The 17,478-nt window shown below is 35.7% G+C and overlaps 1 long non-coding RNA gene across 1 annotated transcript; it reads right to left on the reverse strand.

Annotated features, from left to right (window-relative positions):
• Positions 1 to 560: 560 nt before the first annotated feature.
• On the reverse strand, positions 561 to 8,504 carry LOC135779998 (uncharacterized). Its single transcript, XR_012335476.1, has 2 exons — positions 8,010 to 8,504; positions 561 to 5,389 (listed from the first exon to the last, which is right to left on the reverse strand). It is a non-coding gene; the product is annotated as an uncharacterized lncRNA (long non-coding RNA).
• Between the last annotated feature and the right edge of the window lie 8,974 nt (positions 8,505 to 17,478).

Raw genomic sequence — 17,478 nt, forward strand, 5'->3', positions numbered from 1 at the left:
TATTCACGCCGGCGCGAATGACACTAGGCTCCGCCAGTCGGAAATCACCAAAGATAATATTAAGGAGATGTGTGAAATTGCAAAAACAATGTCAGACAATGTAATATGCTCTGGTCCCCTCCCCGCCTACCGGGGAGATGAAACACATAGTAGATTAGTGTCTCTCAATGGATGGATGTCAAAGTGGTGCCCCCAGCATAACGTAGGGTTTATAGACAATTGGAAGCATTTCTGGGGAAGACCATTTCTCCTAACCCGAGATGGCCTTCATCCGTCATCGGAAGGAAGTGCTATACTCACTAAAAATCTGATCAATAGTCTTAATTCTGATATAGTATGACTATCCAGGGCCCAGGTCAGGAAACAGACGGATCGGCTTAACCGTCCATCTGTTAGCTGCCGTGATATGTCAAGACCACTTATATCCCAGCACTTCGAGTCAATCTTACCGAAATATCAGCACATTTCAACTGTATCTGTTCCCCGAACAAATAAATACAGGGCACCGCTTGTGTTGTGGATTTTTTTAGTGATTATGAAAAATAATTTTCAGCAGAGGGTTCCATTGCCAAAAGATGACTTTATTGCATACAACAATAAGGCCGAGTTGGTGGCCAAGCAACTAAAGAGTCTTTTTCAGAATGCAACCTAATATACAGTTCTCTAAAAGTTGAAACCCCTCCCATGTAGTTGTTTTTAGCATGTTTTTATGTTTGACAGGTGTTGTGACTTCATTCCTTAAATGTCAGCCTATGCATTTTTAGCTCTGCTCTCAGTTACCATATTTTAAACTCTGCATACATTGCAGTTTTTAAGACTGCTAGTCTTCAGTTTACAAGCATGAGACATGTTTACTTGCAAAACACATTTGAATCTGAATACCATGTTCACCAAAGATATAGTTCTGAATTAAAAAATCTTCTTCATTCCACCCTTTGAGACTTTCACAAGTCTCACCCAAAGTGCAACTTCATAATCCAGTTCAATTAAGTTAAGCTAATTAATGGCCCAACTAAGCCATCTTTCCCTTTACCAATGACTAAATCATGCTGCCGCACTTTGGTGGAGTGTGGAACAAACATCTTTTCTTGGAGAAGTAAAAGAACCTACTCCTTCAATTAATAAACCTTTATGATCATGGAATATACTTCATTATGTCATTGTTGCTGTAAAATCAGAACTCATAAACATATTCATCATAAGAGTGGAAATTAGTCAAATACCTTTTCAATACTTATTATTTTCATTATCTTTTTCTGATGTAATATTACCATTTTCTAACTTTTGCAAAACCCATTTTGATGCACTTTGTAATTTCTTATATGAAGTAACTTTTCATCTTGATATTTCAACATTAACATTTGTTTCAATAAAGGAAGTACACAGTAAAATAACAATTCATCCAATTAAACTTGCAAATCCTTAACCTCTGATAATTTGCATCATTTACCTTATACCTTTGATAATATTCATCCTTTAACCTATACCTTTAATCATTTGCATCATTTAACCTATGAATCATTTGACATACCAAAATATATCTTTGATAATTTGACAAACCATTTTCCCCAATTCCCTAATTTTAAATCACACCAATTCCACATTAAGATTCTTTCTTCCTGTATTAGTTGCAGTTTCTATCATAAACTCTTAAGTTTCTTGATAGCTTCAATAAATACCTATTTTGATGTTGTATTGTTAGCATAACATTAATCTCCATACAATAAAACTATACCCCTTTGTAGTATCTCATTGTTTTTCTAAAATTGTTAAAACATCATTAGTTAAATTTAATAAACCTGTGTTGATTATAGTAGATATAATTTAGTAATTCTAGATTAAATCAATATTTATTCTAACCATGATTTTATCTCATCTCTTGCTTAAATTGTAACAGGTAATACCAAACCAATTTAGGGATAAACTATTTTAGTTTTATCATTTGTTTTCTCAGTATTTTGTTCAATATACTTCACTATAATCATGATGATTTCTTAAATTAACCTTAGTCTTGTACATATATATTTCTTCTCTAATTGCAAAACCACCATAAGTTATCATTTCCCATCAAATCAAAATTAAACCAAAAGAATTCTGCTAACATTACTGTTGGATCTTCCTATGTCCAGTGCTATGATCTGATTCCCACATTCTTTTTACTGTATACCAGCATTGTCCACCCTTTCCATACCTAACACCCAAATTATTAAAAATTTTATAACATCTCTTTTATAACACCAGAATTTGTCAATTTGTTACATCGAACCCCCCTGTAATATCATGTTGACTTTTGACTATTCCTACCTTTTATGATTTAGAGCATAATAAGCAATTGTTCATACCAATTTCTCTTAGCTTTGAAAGTTACCCATTTGTACCATTCATTCATAATGTTTTTTTTTTTTTTTTTTTTTTTTTCCCATAAAATGTCCAACATATTTTTTTTTTCCTTCCGTTGACATCCTTTTTCTTCTGTTGATGTCCTTGTCTCCTTTTTGTTTTGGTATCTTCAGTATTTTATCTAGATTTTGTTCTTCCTGAGATTATTGTAGATTACATTCTCACTGGTGTTACTGGTCCTCGCTGAAGTGTTACTGATCCTTGCTGATGGGTGAAAAGTTTATTGAAGAAAAGTTTGATTATTGACTGCAGTCGTGTGAATTTACCATATGTTGCTGATAATTGTCAAACTGGTTATTAGCTTTATTTTTCAATTTTCATGGCTAATTCCTTGACGTTTTCCTTGTGTGTCCTTTACACATTACCAGCAACTTTGTCCCTGTGTATTGCTTGTGAATTCCATTGTTTTGCACTCATTGGTTGTTGCTCCTGAAAGTCTCTTCTCATTTACATGTTTTTCCTAACTTTGTTGTTGTTGCTTGATATGCCCTGAGTGGTCATTACTTCGTTCTTTTATCTCTTTGTAGGCTTGAATTGCTTTAAATTTTTCTGTTGTTGTCTTCTGTATCATGTCTTTTATTATTTTCTTTTCCTCAGCTCTCCTCTTCTGTATCGTGTTTTTGGTTCTCCTTTTCTCCCCAGCTCTCCTCTTCAGTATCGTGTTTTTGTTGTCCTCTTCTCCGACTGGTATTTTAGGAACTCTGTGCAATGGCTCAGATAACATCAGATGTGCTCCTTCCCCCTGGCCTGCTGTTAGGGCAGCTCTCCCTGATCCTTGTTTTATGTCAATCTCTCCTGAAGACCCTCAGATACACTAGATCCCATGGCATAATATGGCATTTTATCTCCATCTCCTCATCAGGCTCCTTTTCTTTTTTCCTGCACACAAATAGCTTATGCATACAGTTAGTTTTATCACATAAGATCTCATCTTTATTTGTAATTGTTCCAAAAGCTCCATCTGCAGTCGTTCCAGGGGAAGTCCTTTTTGGGGATGAATTTTTGTTATATAGTATTGCGCAGACATTGGTATTGGCATTGGTTGACCAATAAGCATTCCATGCAGTGTTAGTTTGCAGTCTGTCACTCGTTATTGCAAGAGACAAAGCATCCAGTCAGTTCAGTTTCATGCTTTCACATTTTTTTGCTGAGTTTGACGTTGAAGGGATGGTATACTTTTTATGATTAAGGATGGTAAACACATCTTAGTCTTTTCTTTGTTCTTTATTGTTGCAGTATTCACTTTGTTTTTTGTTTTTTACATGAATGCTGATCCATTATATACAATGATTCCTAATAGTATTTCAAATCTAGGGATTACTTCTTCTATCATTATTATTATTATTTTTTTTATCATTACTCTTGGCACAAACTTTACCTGTCGAACTGAAATTTAACTAGTATTGAATTCAGATATGGAGACCATTTCTCAAATATGGAGAATAATACCCTTTTTTTTTATCTTTAATTTTAATTTGTTCTTTAATACCTGTTTTTAATTTGAAATTAAACCCACCCATCTGGAAAGGTAACATTTTACTGTACAATAGAATGATTTATCCCCAATGTGTACATTAGATGTCTTGAATGTCTTTCTTTGTCCCCCTTTAGGTGCCACAAAATATTCCTAACATCCAGCATGTTCTTTTTTTTCCTTATATCTTCTAAGTAAGGCTTTTGTATTAACACTATAGAAGCACTACTTCTGTATGGCATTCTGAGACTTCTTTAGCTTCCAAATCTGCTGTGTTGTTACCATTAATAAAATTATCATTCATTTTTATATAAGTTTAATCTTTTATGATTGCCAATTAATTTAATAATATTGTAGCAGAAATTAACCCCACTTGTCCAGTGCATTGAATATATATTCCCTCATTATTTTGAAAGCCTCTTTGTTCCTATACCAAATTGTATGGTTTAATTTCATAAAAACATACAAATATTTTCTTCTGTTTGAATACTTAAATATATAAAGCAAAGATCAATTACAGTATTTGTCATCTGGGAAAACATTTGTTAGCAATGTGGATCTGGATATCAACTGGTTAGTCTTACAATATCATTAATTGGATACTTCAATTAGTACTTTGTTCTCTACATCTTTTAACAATTAATACATCTTCTTTATCTTGCATGTTGTTATCATCTGTATTTATTCTTTGCATTTACAAATTATTTTTACTTTAGCACATAAGTCTAATGTTATTCCTAAGCATAATGGATTTATCCCTCTGGCTTTGTATAGCTTTTTGTTTTCATCATATCCCATAAATCCTTTTCTTCCCAATCTTTTCCAGTATACAAGAGACCTGTGGAAATAAATCAGTTACATTAAGTCATTATTCTATTAACTGATTTTCAACCATACTCTTAACTACTTCTTGTTTACCTTCCTGTGATGGTATGTCAATTTCTTGTCCTATATTTTATTTTTTCCACTTTTTAAGTTGAATATCTTTCTCATGATCATATTATAATACACTGAAGTTCCCACTTTGATAACTTTGCATTAGAAATTTGTGCTTCAATACATTTTCCAATTTATTCATTGTTGTTATACATCACTATTTATTACACTAATATACATTTGCTTTGATTCAGTTAATATCACTTTAATATACTTGTACCCTTCTGGAGAACACTAAATCCAATGGCTTAATTCAAATTATGCATATCTTCCTAACCAGTAAACAGGAGTGTGATTTTGATATGAGAATAGATATGGTCATGGTTTTCTTAACAAATCTTACAACTGGACCATAAACTGGACTTTGAAAGGCTGCTGTCACCCTCCCCCCTTCACTCACAGAGCTGGTACATGGATATAGCAAAAGTCTCTCTTGGCGTGGCCAGGTTTTTTGTAGTCCTCAGCATGTTTTCTTTGTCTCTCCCAGTTCAAGTTGTTTTCTTTCTGAGATGGTGATGCTGCAAAGTCATTTATGATGGGTACAGGAGTCTGGTTTTTTGGAGGAATTGCTGAAAGTAGCTGAACACAAGAGTCATCACTGTTATTCACTTTGCATTTCAAAACAGTGTGGTCATTCCTGGGTCTCCTTCTGGATTTCCCTCAGTCTCTTTTTTATTGTCTCTGAACAAAACTGGATTCTCTGTGTCTCCCAGTTTTCTCTCTGTGCTTTAGAGTCCAAGCAGTGGCTGCCACACTGCTATGATATGTTCAAAAATAGTCCCTCCTCATGTAACGTTAGTCCACAGGTCAGAGGTTTGGAGGATTTCTTTCATTTCTCCATTGCCACAACTTAGTCCTTCTCCCAGCCCCATGAATGCCTGAGGGTAAGTGATCAGCCTCCCAAGGTCCTTAATACCTTTATTAAACTAAGAAATTGTAAGGCCAATGGCCTAAGCCATCCTTTTTTTCCATATCCACATTTCTCCATCAGATGACACCTCCTCTTTACTCTCCCTCTCTACTCTCTTCTTATTTTACTTCATTAATTCTTTTTAATGTTTTTCTTATTTTTATTTCTTATTTTTTATTTATATCTTCCTACCTCATCTTCTTTTTCACATCTTTGTGTAAACAATGCCACTTGGCTTTTTACTCTACACTCTTATACTCTTTCTGATAATACTTTAAATTTCTTTCATTTAGTATCTTTCCTCATTTGTAAGATTTACTCCCAAACCTATTTAATTTTCCTATTTTATATCTTCTGATCATTTCATTTACATTTTACCTTTAATTTCCACAGTGCCCTTGAGTATTGGAAATCAACCTTCTACAGTATGCATGATAAATATAGAGTAACATTTAACACACTTTCTTTTGTTCCATTATCAACTTCCTTTAACATTCTATCATATATATCTCCTTTATTCATTAATAATGCCAATGCTTTTTTCTTCAAATCCATCCTTCTTTTCTTTTGATTTAATATAGGTTTATTTACAATATCCATTTCTTTACACATTGCAACATCAAATGTTCACTTCATGACAATTTCTTGGACACATTCTTTATCAGTTCTCTGCCCAATAGATGTTTCCACAAGAAGAACTGCTATGACTTTACACTACATCTGCTAATTCTACATTTTATCCTTTCTATCTTGTTCAGCAATTTTTTAGCTCCATTAGACAATTAACAAATAAAAACACTTTAGCAATATTACAGTAGTCTTTTATACATAAACGTCAAGCTTATCATCCTCTCTCCCATATTACGTTTTCTACACTGCAAATGTTTTTCAAGCAGTTCCTTACTTACTGTAATTAATGTTTCTCTTTCAATTCAATTTGTTTCATTTGTCAAGTAATACTATTTTTTCCTTTAGTCTTAAGCACAAAGATTTTTCATTGGATTAAGATTTAAAATATAGATGTAAAAACCTCCTTTCAACCTTTATATACCATTTACTTATAGTTTTACCTAAAATCTCTTATTACTTTATTATATAAATAATATATTATTATTATTATTTTACTTATATTATTTCACTTCACTGCTAGCTCCTTTCATCCACAGCACTCAGTCAGGCCTGCACTCACTCTATTTATAACATACACCCAGTCATTCACACTTTAAACATGACACCACTTGTTTTTCACTGTTGAGGATCCTTTCCACTTTTACTCACAAGTCAAACTTTTTATCATGCATTAGGGCGGTATCCACAGAATAATTTTTTATCCATTCAGACCTCTATTATATAAACATATATAAAGAGCTGTTTCATAAAAATCAATTCTGCCCGTGCAGACCCCTGTCCACTTTTTAACACTTTTGTTTCATGCTCTATTTATTTATGTTTTATTTTTTATATCATTTTTATCCATACACTGTAAAATATGCAGCATTAATGTCAAATTAACATATATGTTTGTTACCTTAAAATAACAAAATAAAACATGAATGGCTTGCAAAACCAAAGTACTTTTCCTTTTGCTGTCATTATTTTACAGTGTATCCGCTTATTCCATAAGCATTTTTAATAGTCTGTTCCAGTCTACCTGTATCCGTCAAGGCCCTCTTACAGAGTAAACACAGATTATTTAATTTTTTCTTATTTTTTTCATACACTGTAAATAAAATGCAGTATTGATGTCAAATCAACATGTGCTTAAATACTTAACCTATCAAATTGAAACATGGATTTGCTTCCAAAACCTCATTACTTTTTCTTTATACAAATTATTCATTTACAGTGTATCAGCTTATTACATCTAATCAATAGCCCTCTTGCAATAAGCATTTTTTATAATCTGTTACAGTCTATTTATTCGTCAAAGGCCCTTCGTCAAAGGCCTTTTATATGTTTAAAAATAAACACAGATTATATATTTCATTGCCCCTCAGCAATTTAACTTTTTATTGCCCCTTAGCAATTTATCAATCTGTTCCAGGTTAATGCTAAAACAAGGCTTACTTAGCAAAACCACAGATTACACCTTGAGCTCAGGCTGTTTTAATCCCTTCTTCATCATAAAAATATCACACCATGCATCAAAATCCTTGGAAATGGAACCCTTTTTAACTTGTATTACTCTTAGTTCTTATGTTGGAAGAGCATTTTGAAAGTCTGTCCACCATGAGCCAACCCAGATGAGCAACACAACAGTACACCAGTAAATAAGCAAAAACTGCTTACCTGGTCCTGTGTATGCCGCTCATCCAAACTCAGCCCACAACGGTCATCCACCTCCATGCTCCTTTCCAGTCCCTGTTCGGGCGCCAAATGTTGTGGATTTTTTTAGTGATTATGAAAAATAATTTTCAGCAGAGGGTTCCATTGCCAAAAGATGACTTTATTGCATACAACAATAAGGCCGAGTTGGTGGCCAAGCAACTAAAGAGTCTTTTTCAGAATGCAACCTAATATACAGTTCTCTAAAAGTTGAAACCCCTCCCATGTAGTTGTTTTTAGCATGTTTTTATGTTTGACAGGTGTTGTGACTTCATTCCTTAAATGTCAGCCTATGCATTTTTAGCTCTGCTCTCAGTTACCATATTTTAAACTCTGCATACATTGCAGTTTTTAAGACTGCTAGTCTTCAGTTTACAAGCATGAGACATGTTTACTTGCAAAACACATTTGAATCTGAATACCATGTTCACCAAAGATATAGTTCTGAATTAAAAAATCTTCTTCACTTGTTACATCTGGTACAAATCTGATTCAAATAAAATTAGAAAACAATACATTAACAGATGAATCTCGAATCTTAAAATTCGGCCTTCTTAACATTAGATCGCTTACCAATAAAGAACCTATTGTCAATGAAATAATTACAGACCAAAACTTAGATGTACTCTGTTTAACAGAAACCTGGCTTAAAGCAGACGACTACATTAGTTTAAATGAATCCACCCCACAAGACTATTATTATAAACACGAACCTCGATTAAAGGGGAGAGGGGGTGGTGTAGCTACAATATACAACACAATGTTTAAAGTAAACCAAAAATCTGAGCTAAAATTTAAATCATTTGAAGTAATGTTGTTAAATATGGAAATAACTGATCGTAACCACAAACAGCTTTCTTTTGCTTTAGCGACAATCTATAGACCACCGGGCCACCATGCAGATTTCCTTAATGAAATAGCAGATTTCCTATCTGAGCTTGTAGTCACTGTAGATAAAGCTCATATTGTTGGTGATTTTAATGTCCATGTGGACAACCCAAAAGACGCATTAGGACGTGCGTTTATAGATGTTCTAAATTCTCTCAATATTAGACAAAACGTGACAGGGCCAACGCATACTCGTAATCACACATTAGACTTAATTCTGTCACTCGGACTCAATATTAATGACGTCGAAATATCACCTCAGAGTGATGCAGTTTCTGACCATTACCTTGTGTTATACACTGTACTTCTAGATAGGATCACTCAATCTACAACATGCTACCGACTAGCCAGAACAATAATTTCCACCACTAAAGATAGCTTTATTAGCACTCTTCCAGACCTGTCCCAAATGAAACATGTAGCAGATAACTGTGACGATCTAGATATTGAAATAGAAAACCTAAACAATGTCTGTTCTAACACATTGGATGCCGTTGCTCCCATTCGAAAAAAGAGATTCAAAGAAAAACCGCCAGCTCCATGGTATGACCATCACACAGCAGCTCTTAAAAAGGCAGCTAGAAAAATGGAAAGAAATTATAGAAGCACAAAGTTAGAAGTATGGCGCGCAGCATGGAAACAGAGTGTTAAACACTACAGACAGGCTATTAAAACCGCCAGATCTACATATCTTAGCAAGCTTATAAATGAGAATCATAATAACCCTCGTTTCCTCTTTAGCACAGTTGCGAAACTGACTAGAAACAAAGAACAAACAGAAACCAATAGTAAACTTCAACACAATAGTAACGACTTCATGAACTTCTTTTCTAACAAAATTTCGGCTATTAGGGAAAACATCGTAGCTACCCAGGCAGCCACCACTCTACCCATTAGTTCACTTAACACTAGACTACCATACGAACATCTTGATTCATTTAAACCTACTACAATAGATGAGCTCTCTAAACTAGTCACATCATCCAAATCATCGTCCTGTATATTAGACCCCGTTCCCACAAAACTACTTAAAGAAGTATTCCCTGTAGTGTCAACCCCGGTTCTAAATATCTTTAACTCATCGCTAGAAATAGGATACGTTCCAACAGCTTTCAAACTAGCAGTTATTAAACCGCTGATTAAAAAACCACAGCTTGACCAAGGAGAACTTAATAACTTTAGACCAATCTCAAATCTCCCTTTTCTTTCGAAAATATTAGAAAAGGTAGTGGCAAGCCAGTTACGCACATTCTTGACAAATAATAGTACATATGAAAAGTTCCAATCAGGATTCAGGCCCCACCATAGCACAGAGACAGCGTTGCTTAGAGTTACAAATGACCTCCTATTAACATCCGATCCTGGTGAAATCTCAATTCTTATATTACTAGACCTTAGTGCAGCATTTGACACAATAGACCACAGAATCCTACTCAATAGACTAGAAAACTATGTTGGTATCAGTGGTCAGGCGCTAGCCTGGTTTAGGTCATATCTAACCAATCGCTATCACTTTGTTTATGTAAATGAGGAAGAGTCATATCACTCCCTGGTTAAATACGGTGTACCGCAGGGATCAGTTTTAGGTCCTATCCTGTTCTCGTTATACATGTTACCCCTAGGAGACATTATCAGGAAACATAACATAAGTTTTCACTGCTATGCGGATGATACCCAGCTTTACATCTCCTCGCATCCCAGCGAAACACACACGTTTTCTAAACTAAAAGACTGCATTAGCGATGTTAGTGACTGGATGGCACATAACTTTCTTAAGCTCAACTCCAATAAGACAGAGGTACTTATTATTGAACCAAATCGCTACAAACATAATATGTCAGATTACAAATTGCACATAGATGGCTGTACTGTGGTGCCATCTTCCACGGTTAGGAACTTAGGTGTGATGTTCGACAGCAACTTATCCTTTGATAGTCATATCGCCAACGTCTGCCGCACAGCATTCTTCCATCTTAGAAATATCTCAAAAATACGCCATATACTGTCTACATCTGACGCAGAGAAGCTTATTCATGCTTTTATGACCTCTAGAATAGACTATTGTAACTCGCTACTCGGGGGATGCCATTCAAATCAGGTCAACAAGCTTCAGCTAGTTCAAAACGCTTCTGCAAGGGTACTTACTCGATCTAAGAAGTATGACCACATAAGCCCAATTCTGGCATCTTTACACTGGCTACCAGTTAAATATCGCATCCAATTTAAAATATCACTAATCACCTACAAAGCTTTAAATGGCTTAGCACCCTCATATCTTAGAGAATTACTATCAGAATACAATCCATCACGCACACTACGGTCGCAAAATTCTGGCCTAGTGATTATCCCTAGACTATCAAAAGTGTCTAAAAGTGGAAGATCCTTTTCCTACTTAGCCCCTAAGCTCTGGAATGATTTACCAACCGATGTCCGAGAATCAGACACAGTCGATCATTTTAAATCTAGACTTAAAACTTTTCTCTTCAACAAAGCATTCGCATAATTTGTCTAGTAAAGGTTCTTAACTCGCAATAGTTATTTTCACGGAACAAAGCACTCACGGTCATAACACAGACCAACCAAATAAATAAATAAAAACCTTTTCTACATGAACACTTAAAATGAATTGCATTAAATAGTTTGCCACCGTTTGCCACTGAACCTGCATTAACGACGACAGTGGGGCTTCCGGCCTTAGTCAAACGGTTTGGCACGTATGGTCGGGTTGCGATTTTGGTGCTTTCGTGTGTCTTGTGAATAGTATGCCATACAGACCCGTTTGCCACTGAACCTGCATTAACGACGACAGTGGGGCCTCCAGCCTTAGTCAAACGGGTTGGTATGTATGGTCGGGTTGCGTTTTTCGCGCTTTCATGTGTCTTGTGAATAGTATGCCATACATACCCGTTTGCCACTGAACCTGCATTAACGACGACAGTGGGGCCTCCAGCCTTAGTCAAACGGGTTGGCACGTATGGTCGGGTTGCGATTTTGGCGCTATCGTAAGTCTTATGAATAGTATGCCATACAGACCCGTTTGCCACTGAACCTGCATTAACGACGACAGTGGGGCCTCCAGCCTTAGTCAAACGGGTTGGTATGTATGGTCGGGTTGCGTTTTTCGCGCTTTCGTGTGTCTTGTGAATAGTATGCCATACAGACCCGTTTGCCACTGAACCTGCATTAACGACGACAGTGGGGCCTCCAGCCTTAGTCAAACGGGTTGGTATGTATGGTCGGGTTGCGTTTTTCGCGCTTTCGTGTGTCTTGTGAATAGTATGCCATACAGACCCGTTTGCCACTGAACCTGCATTAACGACGACAGTGGGGCCTCAAGCCTTAGTCAAACGGGTTAGCACGTATGGTCGGGTTGCGATGTTTTTGGCGTTTTCTCCTGGTCCTGTAAATGGTATACAATATAGACCCGTTTGCCACTGAACCTGCATTAACGACGACAGTGGGGCTTTAGGCCTTAGTCAAACGGGTCGTCAGGTTTCATTTTCTCTTAAAGATCGGAAGGCGACCCTTATTTACCATATATACCCTCGCATTGGGCCCCCAATTTGCTAAATCCTCAACTGTGGATAATATAATTATGCCGCAATATTTAGTCTGTCTGGAACTAAGCTGAGTTAAACCACATCACTGTGTGACACTTCAATACATATGAACGGCCGCTACGCTAATACGATTTTGTTTTTCTCTCCCTGTCTCGTCCTCGACCCGAGGACGAGACAAACAGACCCAGTCCCGGTAGATGTGAAAGTCGGCACACCTCTGATCTACTGGCTGTCCTTCAACGTTATGCCCAGCTGATACCTGACCAACGATCACCAGCAGAACCGCTTAATCTCCGCTAAATCTCCATTTCCGTTCTCCCAAGGGTTTTTCCCTCCTAGGACTTATTTTTCCTCGGATAAAAGCCCGGGTTTTTTTTTCTCCTAGGGGGTTTTTCACCCCGGGGAGGCAGCCTTTTTGGGCTTTACCTAGCTTCCTCTTCTATACGTTGCTTTAGTAATACGTGCAATTATAATATTGAGTCATAGCCGCAGCAAATTTAACTGCTCATGCTATCATGTATTCTGTTGTGCTATCTGTCGTTTTCTGTGCTTTTCACTGCTTCTATTTATGTAAAGCTGCTTTGAAACAATTGACTTTTGTGAAAAGCGCTATATAAATAAAATTGAATTAAACATGATGTCCTCTGTGGAAGTCCATAAAGTGCTATTTTGCCCTCGCATCGAAAGAGACAGCGTCTACTCGAGAGATTTAATCGCTTAAACAATGAAACAAGAGTTTGCAAACAGAGTCAAAGCAGGGACTCACAACCTCCGCCATTTTAGCTCTCTTCTGACTCGGCGCTCCCCACCCCCGTCTTTGAGGGCGTACCCAAGCAAAGCAGAGAGGGCTGAACTATGATAATGTTGGTCTTATCTACGTCACTAATCCCAGGAAGTAAACTGTTGCCTTCAATCCGAGTGTTTTTTATAGTCCTCGAACGTTAGAGACGATAACTCGCGTCATCGTTTTCTTTGAGGTATGTACTTTTTGAATATCGTTAGCATGTACTAATGCACACTTACACACAAAAGGATGTTTAAAAACGTGTATCCCATAATAGGTGCTCTTTAAATTAGCTATCTTATATATATATATATATACGTATGTTGTCAGGAAATGAACTCAGAGTCAAGTGCAAGTTTAACAATTTATTTAGAAAAAGGGAGATAGAAACTGGAGAGCCAAGTCACTGGTAGATCCACACACGGCGTACACCCGTTGACTCACTCTGGTGGAAACACTACTGTGGGAATGAAGCACTCCCACAGTAGGAGAGAGTGAGTCGGCGCTACACAATAATCCAGTACAGATCCGAAGGAAGAGAGAGAGCCACCCACGCGCTCCGTCGAGAACACCAGCACCATCACCACACGCAACAGAGGGATGAAACACGCCGCCCTGGAGGTGGATGACAGGCGGAGATGGAAGATGGAAAATCCAAGTTCTCAGACGGGTAATCCACTGTGTAATCCTGATGTAGAGGAGCTACTCGGAAACCACTGGTCACCGCCTAAAAAGGAAGCGAACCAGCGGTTCCGAGAAACAACAGTCGTTAGAGTCAATATAATCCACAATGGTAATTAGGTGTACTCCACTCACTGGTGATGATGCAAACCGGAGAGAGAGGGAGACAGCTGTACCGAGAGACAAACAAAGTCGATATAATCCAGTACTCCACAAGCGAGCGGTCCGGGTGAAGACGAGTCCCCGAACGCCGAAACCAAACCTGGGGTAATAGAGGAGAAGACAGAGAGCGACTGACAAGACAAGGCAGGGCAGGGCAGGGCAGGGCAGGGCAGGGCAGCAGGACTGTGATAAAACAATGAGCGCGCAACGAAGGACAGGACTACGTGCAATATAAAGGAAAAGGTAAACGAGACACCACCGGTGAACAATTACCGAAACAAGGGGCGGAGTTAGTGAACACACGAGGAACCGGCACCACAGGTAAACAACACACACACACACAGATCACACAGCCATCGATCACCCAGCAGTCATGACATATGTATGTGTTTATCAAGTTATCCCTTTTAAAGTAACATACATGCATACATTTATAAATTTCATACTATATTACATTTATTACATTACAGTACTACACTATATTCACCATTACTATGTGCTATATAAATATACACACACATACACACTGCTATCCCTTATGCAACAAACATATATTTCTCAATATATTACATGACAATATATTTAATGTGTCTCCATATATTGTGAAATTTACAAAGCAATATATATCATGATATATTATATAAAAATATATTATATATATGTAAGTGATATATTGCAATATATTATACAATACTGCAATTATTGCCGTTTTCATATATTGATTAAATACATCTCATTATACTATTTAATATATCCCATAATATATTGGAAATATATGAAGTAATATATTGATGCATATATTCTAAATGCATGTAATATATTGAAGTATATATTGGCAATATATGTAGTAATATGTTGATAAATATATTCTAAATGTATGTAATATATTGCAGTATATATTGGCAATATATGGAGTAATATGTTGATAAATATATTCTATATGTATGTAATATATTGCAGTATATATTGGCAATATATGTAGTAATATGTTGATAAATATACTCTTAATGTATGTAATATATTGCAGTATATATTGACAATATATTTAGTAATATGTTGATACATATATTCTTTATGTATGTAATATATTGCAGTATATATTGGCAATATATGGAGTAATATGTTGATAAATATACTCTTAATGTATGTAATATATTGCAGTATATATTGACAATATATGGAGTAATATGTTGATAAATATACTCTTAATGTATGTAATATATTGCAGTATATATTGGCAATATATGGAGTAATATGTTGATAAATATACTCTTAATGTATGTAATATATTGCAGTATATATTGGCAATATATGTAGTAATATGTTGATGCATATATTCTTTATGTATGTAATATATTGCAGTATATATTGGCAATATATGGAGTAATATGTTGATGCATATATTCTTTATGTATGCAATATATTGCAGTATATTGTAAAATACATGAGTAATATGTTGATACATATATTCTATATATATGTAATTTATTGCAGTATATTGATAAATATAAATAATTGTCGCTTTTAATATATTGCACGTGAATATAATATATGTGTTTATATATCTCAAAATATGCAATTTTATATTTACAAATATCCACCATATTGTATTCCGATTGATATGCAAAAATGTATTAACAATATATGTACAGATATAGTGTCACATGTATGTTTACTATATTGTAGAATATATTTTAAATAATATGTAAAAATATATAGAAATATATACATAAAAATATGTACACACATTTATACCACATATTAACACAGACTAATGGATAATCTATCAAAAGCCACCTTTATTTTCTTTTAATCAGGCACACATACTAAAACTAATTTGAGGTAGAGAGCTAAACAGACCTATTACAACCACAAGAGATTTTGCACATGGTCAGACAATGTGGTTTGCTTTACATTACATAAATGTCTTGCATTACATTAACATAAATTACATTTTAAAAGAGTGACATAAAACAGAAAATATACAAAATATTAATGAAAGCAATTTAAATTACAAAGGTCTATTTATTTCAAACTTTCAGCAGTGCCGTTATACAGTTAAAAATACAATATAAACAAAATGCACAGACAATAATAGATAAATAAATAATAAACAAACTTTCAAGGAGCTTTGGCAATGTGAAAAAGCAAAGAAATAAATTACCAAAAGAACAGGCCTTTATCCTGGCTAGGAGTCCATCTTGGCTCTTCACTGGTTTAAATTACTTATATACCCATGCTTTTGCACTTCACCTGGTGTCTTAGCTCGCATATTCTACTGTTGATGGATTTTCTAACATCAGCTTCGGCCGTGGAAACTGGTTTAAAACAGCATCTGTGGAACAAAACAACAACGATTACTCTCTCCCTTCTCACTCCTTCCCCTCTGGTTCACAAAAATCTCTCCTGGAAGAGATGCAATCAAAACTGGAAAGCACCACCTCTGAAAACTATGTACCTTGTAAAGCTTGAAGTTTTTCCTGGGTTGAGAGCATGCCAACGATCAGTCTCCTTCTCAAGTTTTACTGGTGGTTAGCAAACAACTTTTAGGTGCATTACCGCCACCTACTGATTAGGAGTATGAGTTAGGACTATAGGTCAGGACCAGAGATGTATAAAGTACTAGGGACCCAGACTTGAGTAAAAGTACAAGTGCTCTATCAAAAAAGTGACTTGAGTAGAAGTTGAAGTGCTCTTTAAGCACAGCACTTAAGTGGAAGTACTAAAGTATTAAACATGTTTTGTACTTAAGTATTGCAAGTAGTTTATTTTAAAATATACTACTCAAGTACTGAAAGTAAAAGTACAAGTATTGTGTAATGTAGTTATTAAAGAAAACAGTCAAAAGTTTGAATATAATATTGTTTATATTATTTCAAATGTTTTAGCTAAAGGACACTCACAATTCCTTTGGCTGTAGCAGGAGTACAAAGACAGGACTGTTCAGATAATTTAGATTAATTTAACCAAATAATTAAATATTAGTCGATATAATGGTAATAGGTACAGTAAAGGTACAAGGTGTTTCAATGAACTTAAGTTTCCTTCTTTCACGCACACTCGCCCTTTCTCACGCATTCTCTCTCTCTCTGTCTTTCTCGCGCACTTTGGTTCTCTATTTGCTTCACTTTGTCCACAACCCCGGCTCATATTTGGGAGTGAGAGGGAGGGAGGGGTCCGCCCTTCACTATCTCCGATTGGTTTAGAACACGATCTGTGTGTGTTTCTAATGTGTATCACCGCTCTGGCAGTGATAATGTGGGTTTGGAATGATTCGTAACATTTGAGTGTAACGAGTAACTATGCAGCACATAAAAAATGTATCGGAGTAAAAGTATTAAACTCATCGAAAATATGT

This window comes from Paramisgurnus dabryanus, chromosome 19 (assembly GCF_030506205.2).
Source record: "Paramisgurnus dabryanus chromosome 19, PD_genome_1.1, whole genome shotgun sequence".
Taxonomy (NCBI): Eukaryota; Metazoa; Chordata; class Actinopteri; order Cypriniformes; family Cobitidae; genus Paramisgurnus; species Paramisgurnus dabryanus.